The sequence below is a fragment of the Pleurodeles waltl genome, chromosome 3_1 (genome assembly GCF_031143425.1).
Source record: "Pleurodeles waltl isolate 20211129_DDA chromosome 3_1, aPleWal1.hap1.20221129, whole genome shotgun sequence".
In the NCBI taxonomy this organism is placed as follows: domain Eukaryota; kingdom Metazoa; phylum Chordata; class Amphibia; order Caudata; family Salamandridae; genus Pleurodeles; species Pleurodeles waltl.
The window spans coordinates 923,989,998-924,003,271 of NC_090440.1; the positions used below are offsets into that span (position 1 = coordinate 923,989,998).

Consider the following 13,274-nt stretch of genomic DNA (forward strand, 5'->3'; position numbering starts at 1 on the left):
GAGCCCCCACAAAAGCAGGCAGCACCCGCAGAAGTACCGGAACAGGCACTTAGAAGACCTGAGGACAGCGGTCAATTCAGAGTCACAAAGGAGGGTCCCACGACGTCGGAGTCCAACTCAGTGAGTTGGGCAATGCAGGACGGAGTGCTGGGGACCCAGGTTAGGCTGTGCACAAAGGAATCCTTGTAAAAGTGCACAGAAGCCGGAGCAGCTGCAGATCATGCAGTGCACAGAATTACTGTCTGGCGTGGGGAGGCAAGGACTTACCTCCACCAAATTTGGACAGAAGGGCCACTGGACTGTGGGAGACACTTGGATCCAGCTCCTGTGTTCCAGGGACCACGCTCGACAGGATGAGAGGGGACCCAGAGGACCGGTGATGCAGAAGTTTGGTACCTGCGTTGGCGGGTGGAAGATTCCGTTGACCCATGGGAGATTTCTTCTTGGCTTCCAGTGCATGGTGAAGGCAGACAGCCCTCAGAGCATGCACCACCAGGAAACAGTCGAGAAAGCTGGTAGGATGAGGCGCTACAATGTTGCTGGTAGTTGTCTTGCTACTTTGTTGCGGTTTTGCAGGCGTCCTGGAGCAGTCAGCGGTCGATCCTTGGCAGAAGTCGAAGAAGGAAGTGCAGAGGAACTCTGGTGAGCTCTTGCATTCGTTATCTGAGGAATAGCCCAGAGGAGAGACCCTAAATAGCCCAAAAAGGAGGTTTGGCTACTGAGAAAGGAGGCTTGGCTACTAAGAGAGGTAAGCACCTATCAGGAAGGGTCTCTGACGTCACCTGCTGGCACTGGCCACTCAGAGCTGTCCATTATGCCCCAACACCTCTGAATCCAAGATGGCAGAGGTCTGGGACACACTGGAGGAGCTCTGGTCACCTCCCCGGGGAGGTGCTGGTCAGGGGAGTGGTCACTCCCCTTTCCTTTGTCCAGTTTCGTGCCAGAGCAGGGCTGGGGGATCCCTGAACAGGTGTAGACTGGCTTATGCAGAGATGGGCACCATCTGTGCCCCTCAAAGCTTTTTTCAGAGGCTGGGGGAGGCTACTCCTTCCCCAGCCCTTCACACCTGTTTCCAAAGGGAGAGGGTGTAACACCCTCTCTCAGAGGAAATCCTTTGTTCTGCCTTCCTGGGACCAGGCTGCCCAGGCCCCGGGGGGGGGCAGAAACCTGTCTGAGGGGTTGGCAGCAGCAGCAGCTGCAGTGGAGACCCCGGAAAGGCAGTTTGGCAGTAAACGGGTTCTGTGCTAGAGACCCGGGGATGCATGAAATTGTCCCCAATTCCATGATCCTAGACATGTTACATGGCCATGTTCGGAGTTACCATGGTGACGCTACATATAGGTATTGACCTATATGTAGTGCACGCGTGTAATGGTGTCCCCGCACTCACAAAGTCTGGGGAATTTGCCCTGAACAATGTGGGGGCACCTTGGCTAGTGCCAGGGTGCCCACACACTAAGTAACTTGGCACCTAACCTTCACCAAGTGAGGGTTAGACATATAGGTGACTTATAAGTTACTTATGTGCAGTGAAAATGGCTGTGAAATAACATGGACGTTATTTCACTCAGGCTGCAGTGGCAGACCTGTGTAAGAATGTTCTGAGCTCCCTATGGGTGGCAAAAGAAATGCTGAAGCCCATAGGGATCTCCTGGAACCCCAATACCCTGTGTACCTAGGTACCATATACAAGGGAATTATAAGGGTGTTCGAGTGTGCCAATGAGAATTGGTAAAATTAGTCACTAGCCTGCAGTGACAATTATAAAAGCAGAGAGAGCATAAACACTGAAGTTCTGGTTAGCAGAGCCTCAGTGATACAGTTAGACACCACACAGGGAACACATACAGGGCATACATTATGAGCACTGGGGTCCTGCCAGGCAGGATCCCAGTGACACATAGGGAAAAACAAACATACATACAGTGAAAAATGGGGGTAACATGCCGGGCAAGATGGTACTTTCCTACAATGAGTAGATTTGCTCATGCGAAAACTCTATTGAGCATTTACAAGTTTACTTTCCCACTAACCACTTTTTTTCACAATCCTAGAAGAACTTCTACTTCTGCCCTTGCCAGGAGTAAATTTCCAACCATTCTCAGTATGTGAAAAGATTAAAAAGAGCTGGTGAAAATCCTTAAAACATGCAAGTTAGGTTTGCATAGACTCAAAGGCATTCCAGCCCCAGTAAGTAGATCTGCAGAAAGGTGGCAAAATTAGGAAATTGCTATAGTAGGGCTTGAAATTGCTAATATTCAAGCCCTTCTATAGTATTAACTCTGGCGTAGTCAGAGAGGCTTTTATCAGAGCTCTGACATAATGAAAATGCTGCCATAATTTGTCACTGCACTACATGGCACCAAAGGGATAAGTAGATTTTTTTATAGGACCAGTAGATTTAGGAAACAACTTGTCCCATGGACAAGTAGATATTTCATTAAGTTCCACACGCCTGTTATGTATTAGATAACTGAAAGTTTTAAGTATGTTTAGAGAAGTCTCATTGTGTGATCGCTTGAGAAAATAATGAGTTTAGCTACCTACTTGTGCCTTAACTCTGAGAAGTCCATTATATAGGAATTATGTGTAGGTGTATAAAAAGTTAAATTGTATGATTTAAACTAACTTTGAGAAGGCAACGGTTTAGGTGCTTTTTAAATGCTTATCTGATGCCTTTCAGAATCCCTCTTTTCTGACTTACTAGCAGAACCTTTCCTTCAATTAGTAGAGTACCATGATGTGTTTAGAACTAACTCTCTTAATTGGAGATTATTTTTTCTTAACTTTCCTTTTAAGACATCTTTGTAACAGTTTATCTTTGTTTTTTGACTTGTGAAGTGCTTTGAACTATACATTGGCAAATGCATTTATATATTGATTACTGAATAATAACTAATTTGATGATTTGAATTTATAACGTTGCTAATCCTTTAACAGACCTTTGCGGTTTGAAACTTAACAATGCTGTCTTCCTTGTGGAGTCGAACGTGCTTCACTTTATTGAAATGTATTGAATTTTGATGTTTAACTTCAGTTGAAATAAAGATTCACCAGAGAGCGCTTTATGGGCCCTTCAATTTGCACCAGAATTTGCGCAAAGCAAAGCGCTCCATCAACTCTCATGGTGCACACAGCAGTTTTCCGTTGACTTGCACTGACACCAGATATTTGTGGGAGTGACAAAGTAAACAAAAAATACCAATACATTTTGAATTTGTATAAGTATTAAAAAAGAGGGCATTGTTATACGTGTGCAAAGTTCCCCTTTATCGCACTTGTGCTGACAGCAATTACGCTAACACCTTCCCTAAGAAAGTTAAAGGGAGGCTTATGTCTTTTTTTTCCTGTGAGAGGAAGCTGCGTGGACAGCAAACGCCCATCCCTTCTGAAGGCCGGGAGCTCTCCGCAGGGCCGACTCCTTCCCGGCAAGTAGCGTGCGAGCCGCCCCGGCTGGGCCCTTCCTGCGGCGAGGAAGCAGAGCTCCTCTTTCCTCCGGCCGTAGAGCCGCAGCCGCCTCCCCCGGCCCGGGGCTCCGCCTTCCTCCCGGCCCAGGCCGTCAGAGGGAGGCCCCGGCCTGGAGTGACATCAGCACTGGGAGGCCGGCTCCTCGGCGGTGCGGGTCCACCTTTCATTGTTAGCAGCCGGCCAGGAATGTTATGGTGAGAGCCCCGCAGTGCGGCCAGAAGGGGCCCGGGCCGCGGCGAGGGACTGCCGCCCGGTGAGGTGAGGAGCCCGGCAGCCGCTGTGACTGTATTGCGCCTCTGTGCGGTGTCGTGTGTGGGTTTGTGAGCTGCGGGCACTCAGCCTGCTAACTGCAGCAAGTTCCCGACCGGTCGGCCCGCCGCAGTGGAGTCAGGTGTCCTCGGCGGGCGCAGGGCACACACCGGGGCGCCGCCAGGAATGCCAAGCACGGGCTTTGTGTGTCCCTTCAGCGGTCCCCGTATGCCCTGGGCGTCTGCAGTAGTGTGTGCGTATGTTACACGCGAGGAGACCGGGCGCGCACCGCTCGGGAAGGAACAGAGCGAGTCCAGGCAGGAAAAGGGTGTTTTTGAGCCGAACATGAGGAGTGCTGGAATGTGGGCTGCCTTTCCTCTGCGGCAGGCAGGCAGGATGTTGTAAGCCTAAGAGGAGCTCTGCCTGCGCAGAGTTACTTCCATCGGTGACTTTCATTTGAAATGAAACCTCAAAGAGCAGGAATTGTAAACTGTTCTTGAAGCCATTAGTGGCAAATTTTTAAACCATTTTGATTTTTTTTTTCTCACAACTTTGGTTATAATTCTCTCTCTGTGTATTTTATACACCTTACTGGTGAGTGAACCGTTTGCAGAGTGCTGGGGTGCTGAAATAGCTTTTTTATTGCAATTATACAGCTAACAGTGGTTCCCTACGAGCACTGTGGGATTTGGGGCACTGCAGATTTTAGCTTGTGGTCAAAGACATTGCTTAGCAGACCTTGAGGTAGGGTTTAATTTTTTTTTAATGTCTCTTGCTTGGAAGGATAATCTCTTGTTATTATCAAGTTGGTGCATATGTTTGGGTTAACGTTCAGCATTCCTGGATTTGTATGTTGTTACCTTAGTCTAATGCTTGCTTGCCACTACTCACCTGCTTGCCTTTTTGTTTTGGGATTAGCCAGGTCTGCCATGCGTTGAAACGTCACACTTTTGAACCCTCTGCTGGACAGAGGGAGTGCAGGAATGTGGTGATGTCTGTCTGTGAGGCTGGGCGAAGCCGTGTCTCGGCAGGGATTTAGTTACACTGATGCAAATCCTTTTAACCTGAATCCGTTTTAAATGAGATGCGTGACAGGGTCGGTTTAGGGAAATATAGTTGTAAAGCAGTGCAGTATCATGTTTTCTTTAAAAACAACAAGTAGTCTTGTACGCTTGTTGCCATTATTAGGCGAACCTATATTTTGGTTGTTTCGTTTCCCAGATTTATTAAGGCCTAAAAGTCGAGAGGATAGACCTGTTAAGTTTCGTCCTGAAAGACTGATTTAAGAGCCAAATAAATTAATTGTCGTAAGAAGTACTTGGGTAAAGCCTATAGATTTAGCCTAGTCAAGTTAATGCAGTAGCATATTTTTATGCTTTAAATGTAAGCGCATTCCACAAAAATAACAAGGGGTAAAAAATAAAATATGCCACTACCGGACCATGGCCAGAGTATCCTTGCAGTAAAAACTTAGTTTAAATAGGCATTCACTTATATATGTGGCTGTTTTACTAGTAAAGGTTTTTCTAAATTTTAAGTTGAGGAGACCAGAATGACCAAACACTCAAATCTCCGACAGCTACAATATTACAATGTCACTTAAACACTCTACAGCATACATTTTATAAAAGAGACAGACAACTATTTGGCATCTAAATGGGCACCCAGTCTGTAGGCAAAATAAGTAGTAGGTACCTAACGTTAATATGACAGGTAAGCAAATACATTGAATCAGCCTCTCAACTGAAATGAACTGTTTCTAGGTAGATGTGAACAATGTACACAAGCTATGTGCAGACACTTAGTGAAGGGACTCGTTGGTTACTGGGCTGATCCATTTCCCCATGCTCTATTGTGAAGTGGGGGGGGGGGGCAAAAAGTGAATGACAATTTAACAGACCAATGGATGAAGCCTGCAGACCAAAAGCCCAGTTGTGTACTCATTGTATGTAGAGTTAAAAAAAAAAAAATAGTCTGGCGAGACAGCTGTCTGGACACCCAGACATAAAAAGAGAGGCGGGTCTCGGGAGTGTGCTCCAAGCTATGATTCACACATCCAATGGGTGACACTTGTGATGTCTGCTTTTCAGGACCCCTTAGTTCTTGAATTCCTATGTTATATGTGTGAACTGTCTCCCTTTGCAGAATGCATGCTGTTATTAAACTGGGAGAAGCCTTGCCTACCCAGAAGAGTAGAAAGTGAAGCAAATGTATTTAAACTGTTTAATCCAGGTAAAATAATAAGACAACATTCATGTAGTTAAATGCCAGTTGGACCTGAATATTTTCAGTAAATTGTAAATGCATTCTTTCAATGGTGATATTTTCTTAATTGTAACATATTTCCCTTATGCCAGTTTCCCCTTATTTTACTGTGGTGTCCGGAAACATGTTATTGGCAATTTTTAGAAACACCAGCTGTGCAGTACCTAGCACTGTATAAAACAAGTTAAAATTGTTAATGTTTCGTTTCAGAGGGTGAAGCATGCATTTCACCGTTCAAGTCATGCATGTGTTGCCCCTTTTGTATATTTTTCCGAATCTGTGCTATGCTCCATTTCAGTAAACAGTGTTTTTCAATTCCTGCTACATTTTGACTTACTTTCCATCAAACTTAGTCCTGCACCTTGGTTTCTGATGAGGGTTGTATTAGTGGTTACATCGAAGTTGACTTTTTTATCCTGTGATATGTTGGAAAAAATCTCTGAGGCACATTGTCTCTCAAGGTTGAGAAACAACCCTGGAATTTGTTATAGCTTTGGGTGCTAGTAGCTTTCAAGACCGTAATTTTATAAATGTTTACACTATGCACTTTTCAAAAGTCTACTGGAAATAACATTCTTGATTTTCCATTCTGTTTAGAAATTGTGAAATTCATAATATTTTATCTGATAAGTACTTTGTTTAATACATTGACTTACTAATATTTTGTATAATACAATTTCTGACATTGGAATGACCTTGCAGCACTTTCAGAAGTCTCTCTTATTACTTTCCAGTATAGTTGCCTGGTTATAATCGCAGATTGTTGTTTGATTCGTTTTGTGATGTAATGGGTTGTTTGCTGCTCCTACTCTGTTAGGTGGCCAAGTATTATTCATTGGGCTCCAATTATGTCATTTTATTCTTGAGGAGCAAATAACTGCAATTTTTATTAGTGCGTATAGATTCTTGGGGGCAAGTGCTGATCTTGATGGCCCTATTTGGTAAAATTACCTCTTTTGTGAGTAAGTTTGATGAAACACGAGTTCTGTTGGGTACTGTGATGTTCTGAAAGATCCGCATTTGGGAAGATTAACATTTTGGGAATAAGTACTAAGGAGATGCTATCTTTTTTGCTGTAGTATCCATAATGATGCACATGTTTAAATACTTCGTCACAATTTTATATCCATCAACAGGTGAGTCTACACTGACATTATAAGTAAATGAATGTAAATGGCCTTATGCAGTTGTCATACTTAAATAGCTTTCGTTCCAGCCATGAGGAGTGATGGAGTGTGGATCTGACTATCTACAATGTTCACCAGGTTGCATCAATCTGACAGGAATCTCGTCTTTGCAAAGGACTCCATTTATGCACGTTTATTTGTTGTTGACCATTCTATATGGTTAACCTGACGGCATCATTTTATCAAGTTGCCACGTGACGTCCTACCTTACAAATGGCTGCATTGAACTTTATTGGAAAATTCATGTGAAACGAGCAGTTTTGTGACAAAAGCATTTTTCTTTTTAGGGTTACCGGATCTCTCTGTAACCCCTACCCTTTTTTAAAAGAAATCTGGAACCCTATTCACTTCCGAAACCCACATAAAATTGCAGGCTAACCTCCATTTCACTTCAGAATATTGAAGCTAATGTGTTGAGACATAGGCATGTTCACATGGCTATTGGGTCGAAATAATTTATCTAGTTGGGTGCTTGTTTAGTGATTTTCACCCAGGGGAGTTGCAAAACACTACTCAGTGCATTTAAATTGTGGAATTGCTGACCAGATCTATTTCTTACATGGATTTTATTTTCAAGTTAAGGTTAAAAGAACCATTTGTAAACGTACAGTTTTATATATGGTCTGTTTTTTTTAACTTCAGAAATGATTTGACTTGTTCTTTTTATTATAAGATAGCTAGGTTTGGACAGAATTCACCCTAAGGCCGATATGTTTTCGTTCAATTAGCAGAGAAGAATGTTTCAGCTTCCTCGTTGCTAAGTGTTTGTTTTGTAGTAGCCAAAACAGTTAAAGGAAAAGGTAAACCGTTGTGCACACGTAAACTGAAAATTGTTTTCTGAGCCACACACCTAGCTTTTAAAGCAACATTACATTTTATTTCTTCTTAAAATCCAAACGGCAAGATTTACCATAAATAGGTGGTCAGAATGTTTGAGAGTAACTATTTCACATGGGGCTTGCCTAGCCTGCAATTTAATTACTAGTTACATGTTCTTTTAATGATGGCAATGCATTTCATGTTGGAACTAGAAATGTATTGAACAATAATGATTTAAACACTAAAGTAATATTTGTATCTGCCTATTCCCCAAGAACTGGAGACTTTTTTGTAGTTGCAGTTTTACTTCAGCATTGAAACGAGGGACAGAGCAGGGGGAAAGGAAGTGGACCTCTCTCGGCCTCCAGTTCAGAGCCTCCCTACATCTTATGCCTACAACTGTCATTTTACCTACATCCTCAGTCTATAACTTAGGGTTTGGACTCCTTTCCCCCAGATAAAGTACAGAAAACATAGCTGTAAGAGTGATTGCTAGACCATCGAGTCGAACGAATGTAAAAACAATAGCACGCATTCTATTTCTAAGGGAAAATAGTACAGCAACTAATAAGTTTATCTGACACGAACACCATAAAACCGCTCCCAGGATACTGTTGAAACATGATTGTACTGCAGTTCAAAATCAGGTGAAGCTCCCAAGTAGCAAATTCATCCACCCTACTATGTATATCATAAAGAGGCAAAGACAGTATGAAGCCGTTGTGGGATTTATAGATTCTTTCAGTGACATGTGTTAATGCGTGTACTTGGCGAATCGCACATTCCAGTCTCATTACTAATCCCTAGATCAGATTGACCCGGATGTCTACGGTAAAAGTGTGTATCCATGAGCAATTAACTCCTTTAAAAATAATTATAACATCCAGTCCTTTAGTCTTGTCTTGTGAGCTGGGAAAACCCAGAATGATCTGGCACTAAATGAGGCCCAGTTTGCTGCTGCTTGATTTGTCATAAGACATGAATGCCCAGATGCAGGAAGGTGGAGACAATGAACGATTTGACTGACTGAAATTAACACGTTATTCTGGTTCTCTGCCTAGCGTGAGTGACCCATAGCTCAGTGTACATGAGACAGCATGAAGTACAAAGTAGTTGCTCCTGGAGTCAACGCCCAATGAATATTGGGCCTAGTAGATAAGTTGATCATGTAGGCTATGGAACGTTCCAAAACGTCCAACCTCTCAACTTTGGGAAATAGGCAAAGCTATGAGATTGGAAACCCTCTTAAATTCACTCTTATTCGTGAGTATACCATCTCTCTTGACTACACGTTCAGGAATGTGAAGATATCATTTAGCGACTTAGAACCTCTTTATGTGTCTGGTGGTCGGAACACCTGACCGCCAGACTCACGGTGAGGAGGCCGCCACAGTGCTGGCAGTCTCCTTACCAGACCCATTACGAGTTTTCCACATGCAGCATCATTGGACTTGGCTCCATGGAGCCAAGTCCAATGCCGTCTCATAGGGGGGGCCGTCCAGCACCCTCGGAAAGCGCAAAACAGTCTGCGCATTCTGACCGTGCTGGGCAGGGGGGCCCTCGGCACTTGTTCTCCGCCAGCATTTTCATGGTGGGGAAACTGCCATAAAAAGACTGGCGGAGAACAAGACTATAATCAGGAGAGCGGTGCTGAGTTCAGCGCCACCCTGGCTGATCACAACCAGGACCGCCGTCAGCCTGTCGGGATCTTTGATCCTTGTGGGGATGGCGGTCTTTAGGTCTTGTGACTGCCAGCCTAGTAATGAGGCCCATATTGAGTAAAATCCCCACCTCCCCTCCCAAATCAGCATTTCATAACACATTTTGGGCCCTGGGGGTAAGCATCTCTTTGTTGCATTGTCAAATCAAGGAGTGCTTTCCTGTAAATGGAAGAAGGGGCCCTCCTGATATGTCTGAGCCAAAACCATTGGCTCTCTAGTTCAGCACTTTTTCTTTCACATCTTTGTAAGAAGTCACTGTTCGAGGAGTATCTTGAATATAACTTATTCACTTTAAAGTTTTGTTTATTGATACTCTTAAATTAATCTTCTGTGGTAACACCTGCAGGATACTTAACAGTATAAAGATCAGGTCCACAACTTTACTAATCTTTGCATACGTCTGACTATAAAAATTTATGTTGTTGTTAAATTATGTTGGTATATCATAGTTTGTTACGTGTAGTGTTCCTGCCACAGTGAACCTTCAGCCTTCTGTAGAGACCAACTAAACTTTAGGAATGTGAGCCAGTGTTAGGAATGAAGAGTAGTGTTAGCCATGGTTAGGTGTGCTGGGCTGTTTTCCTTTACCAGGAGTGTGGTTGTCATCAAGCCTGGCATTTGTGCTTGATGCTGAGTAGCTGACACTGGATACCATCTCAAACTTTGGGCCCAGGAAGTAGCTTTCACCTTAGAGTGATATTTATCACATGGTATCAATTTTGCTCCTATCTCTCAGAGACACCTTTTAGAGAGGCTGTTATGCTGCAGCCACTGTAATTGGCACATCTTGTTACATACAGTTGAAATTGTTTTGTGTGCTGTTGATTAGATTGTCGGTGACTATTTTAAACTGGTTATCCAGAAAAAAAAAAAAATCTGTTTCATTGAAGCGACCATGTCATAAAGTTGCAGGAGATTACAAGTGTGGGAAATGTTATGCTGGGAGGCAGCAACAAGAGGGTTGTGATAAGTTTGGTCCAGTCTCCTGTACGAAACAGAAGAAAATTTGTTTTGCCTTCTTGGGGTTAGAAGTTGCCTTCATATCTAGATTTGGACTATTTGTTGGCTGTCTTTGCTTCATTGGTCTTAAAGTTAGTTGGGTTGTTTTCTGTGAAGTCAAATAGGGTATTGCTTGCTTTGGAATCCCAAAAAATCTCATATTTACATTTAATGTTTAGATATAGGCATGATCATCATGGAGAGAGGCTTCTATACCATACAGTATGTGGCAGCATGTGAGGCCACATCAGCCATTGGCTCTCTTCGCTGTAAATAATAGCATTTTGCATGCGCACACTGCAATCTGTCTGAAGGCTGTTAGGCTGATTTCTGCTTTTATTATTATTTTTTTTTTTTATTTTACTTTCTGTAATGGATCATTTTTAGGTCTGGCTTGGCAGCACCTCTCTTGTTAGAACTTATTTGATCACCTAAACAAGAGCATTCAGCAGTACTATAGAGAGGGGCTTCGGCTCTGACCACATGTTGGTGGACTGGAGTTTTGATTGGGCAGACGATGTGCTTCCACAGGAAAAAACAGTACTTCCCGCTAGACAGACAAATTATTTTGTTTGTTTATCCAGCTGCCTGAGCCAGCAGCAGTATGGCTGACCAATGAAGGCTTGCTAACACACAGTGTATCAAACTTACAGGAGACGGACTTGACATTTATGGGACCGACATGTGGCACTGTAATGCTGTTAAATTGTCTTTGATACGTAATTCATGGTGTTTATTGTCCTCTGGTAGTAACACAGATGTAAAGAGGAAAAAATGAGTAGTGTGTTTCTGTTGTACAGTCGCAGCATCCTCCCCTTCATTCTCCTTCATTAACTTTACACTTCATAGTGTAGTTGTATGTTTGCGAGCAGTATGGGATGCCCAGGGCTACACAAATCTACATGCGTTTTTAGGTCTGGCTTCACAGCGCAGGTGTCAGCCTTCCTTATGTGATCAACAAAAGAGAGCCTTCAGAGCACTGCTGAGAGAGGAGCTTAAGCTCTTTCTGTAGCTTTGTTTTCCTTAGTCCAGGGTTTGATTGGGTCAAAGTTGTGGCTTCCACTGAAAAGAATGCTTGTATTACACATCTAGGCTTCTGGCAAAACTTATACTCAATACAGCAGGACTGAGTTGGTTTTGACTCAAGCCATTAACCATAAATATAGGTCTGATATGTTTATTATGAATTATTTCTGTAAAGTCAGGAGGTGTGACACATTTACTGTGAAAATCATGTTACCATAAATCCTTTTAAAGGTTGATGTTTTTTACTTTGTATGAAAACTTGCAGAGTAGGATTTTGCTAAATGGAATCTCACCGATTACCGAAATAGGCAAGGGTTTTAGTGTTTGTTACCCCGTGACAAATTATGGACATACACGATTTGCTTTGCACAAATGCTTGTTAGTCCCTCTTGGGGAGATGGTATTTGCTTAGCATCTTTAATTTTCTGTTTATACCTTTTATAATTTTATGACTGTATCCTTAATGGTTGCCCTATGGGGAAAGCTTACACACTAAACAGTAGGCCTGAGTTGATTATGGTGATAAACTATCGGCCTGACTGGTTCACTGGGAAAATTTGTGCCCGACTCAGAAGGTCTAATCTTCATAGTATTAAAAATTATGACAAAGGCAGTGGGCTTAGCTTATTTTTTGTTAAAGCATTGGCTAAAGCCAGTAGGCGTTTAACAGCAATATGTTATCACATTGCGTTACAGAATATGGAACGGTATTTTGTGGCATGTAATCTCACAAATTGCTGTGGTAGGCAAGGGGTGAGGTTGACCCCCTCCACTCTGAAAACCCTGGGATTTTTTACTGTAAGGCTCTTTCTAGGCATTATTCAGAGGGGATGTATGTTTTGCAAACTCTATTGTTTTACATTTTTGTAATGTTGTAACTGTATGCATGATGGGCTGCTAGTGTATGCACTGTTGAATAGGCCTGTGTCTCATATGGTGTAAAGCCTACAATAAGGCTATAGGAGTTACCTTATAATTTTAAAAAGTTATGCTAGATTCTCTATGCTCAATCTATTTATTATGAAACGTTATGACAAAGCCAGTAGGCTTGAATTGCTTATTGCGAATAACATGTATTAACGGCAATAAGCTTTTTAAGTATGGAGTGTTATTACACTGCGCTGAAGACCACAAAGCTCTATTTTCCAACATAGAATCTCACAGATTACCATGGAAAGCAACGGTTTGGTGGTGGTGACTCACCTTAAAATACTGGGGCAAAAGAAGATGTGCACTATTTTTTTTTTTTTTATCAATTATTTTTTTTCCATATAAACAACAATCAAAACATTGCAGCAGCATATTAGACAACATTACGATGTGATTTTGACCACGCTACTTCTCTGAGGAATCCCCGAGGCTTGCTCCCTCCCTCCCCACCCTGGCATAGTCAAAGCATATCTTGAACATATGGTCATATCTGGCTGTGGTCCTCTGCCCCACAGGGCTGGGTGGAGAACACAAACCCTCTCTGAAGGCATTCCATTTTCCAAAGCTTCCAGTCCATTTCCTTGGGCATCACCTGCTCGCGTAGACCACT

General features: G+C 42.9%; 1 protein-coding gene across 1 annotated transcript in view; it reads left to right on the forward strand.

Annotated features, from left to right (window-relative positions):
- The first annotated feature begins 3,594 nt into the window (after positions 1 to 3,594).
- LUZP1 (leucine zipper protein 1) overlaps positions 3,595 to 13,274 on the forward strand; it is a 141,384-nt gene continuing 131,704 nt past the window's right edge. Inside the window, exon 1 of the mRNA XM_069223915.1 lies at positions 3,595 to 3,726. The gene's annotated coding sequence lies outside the window, so the exon portion shown is untranslated. The remainder of the gene's footprint in view (positions 3,727 to 13,274) is intronic.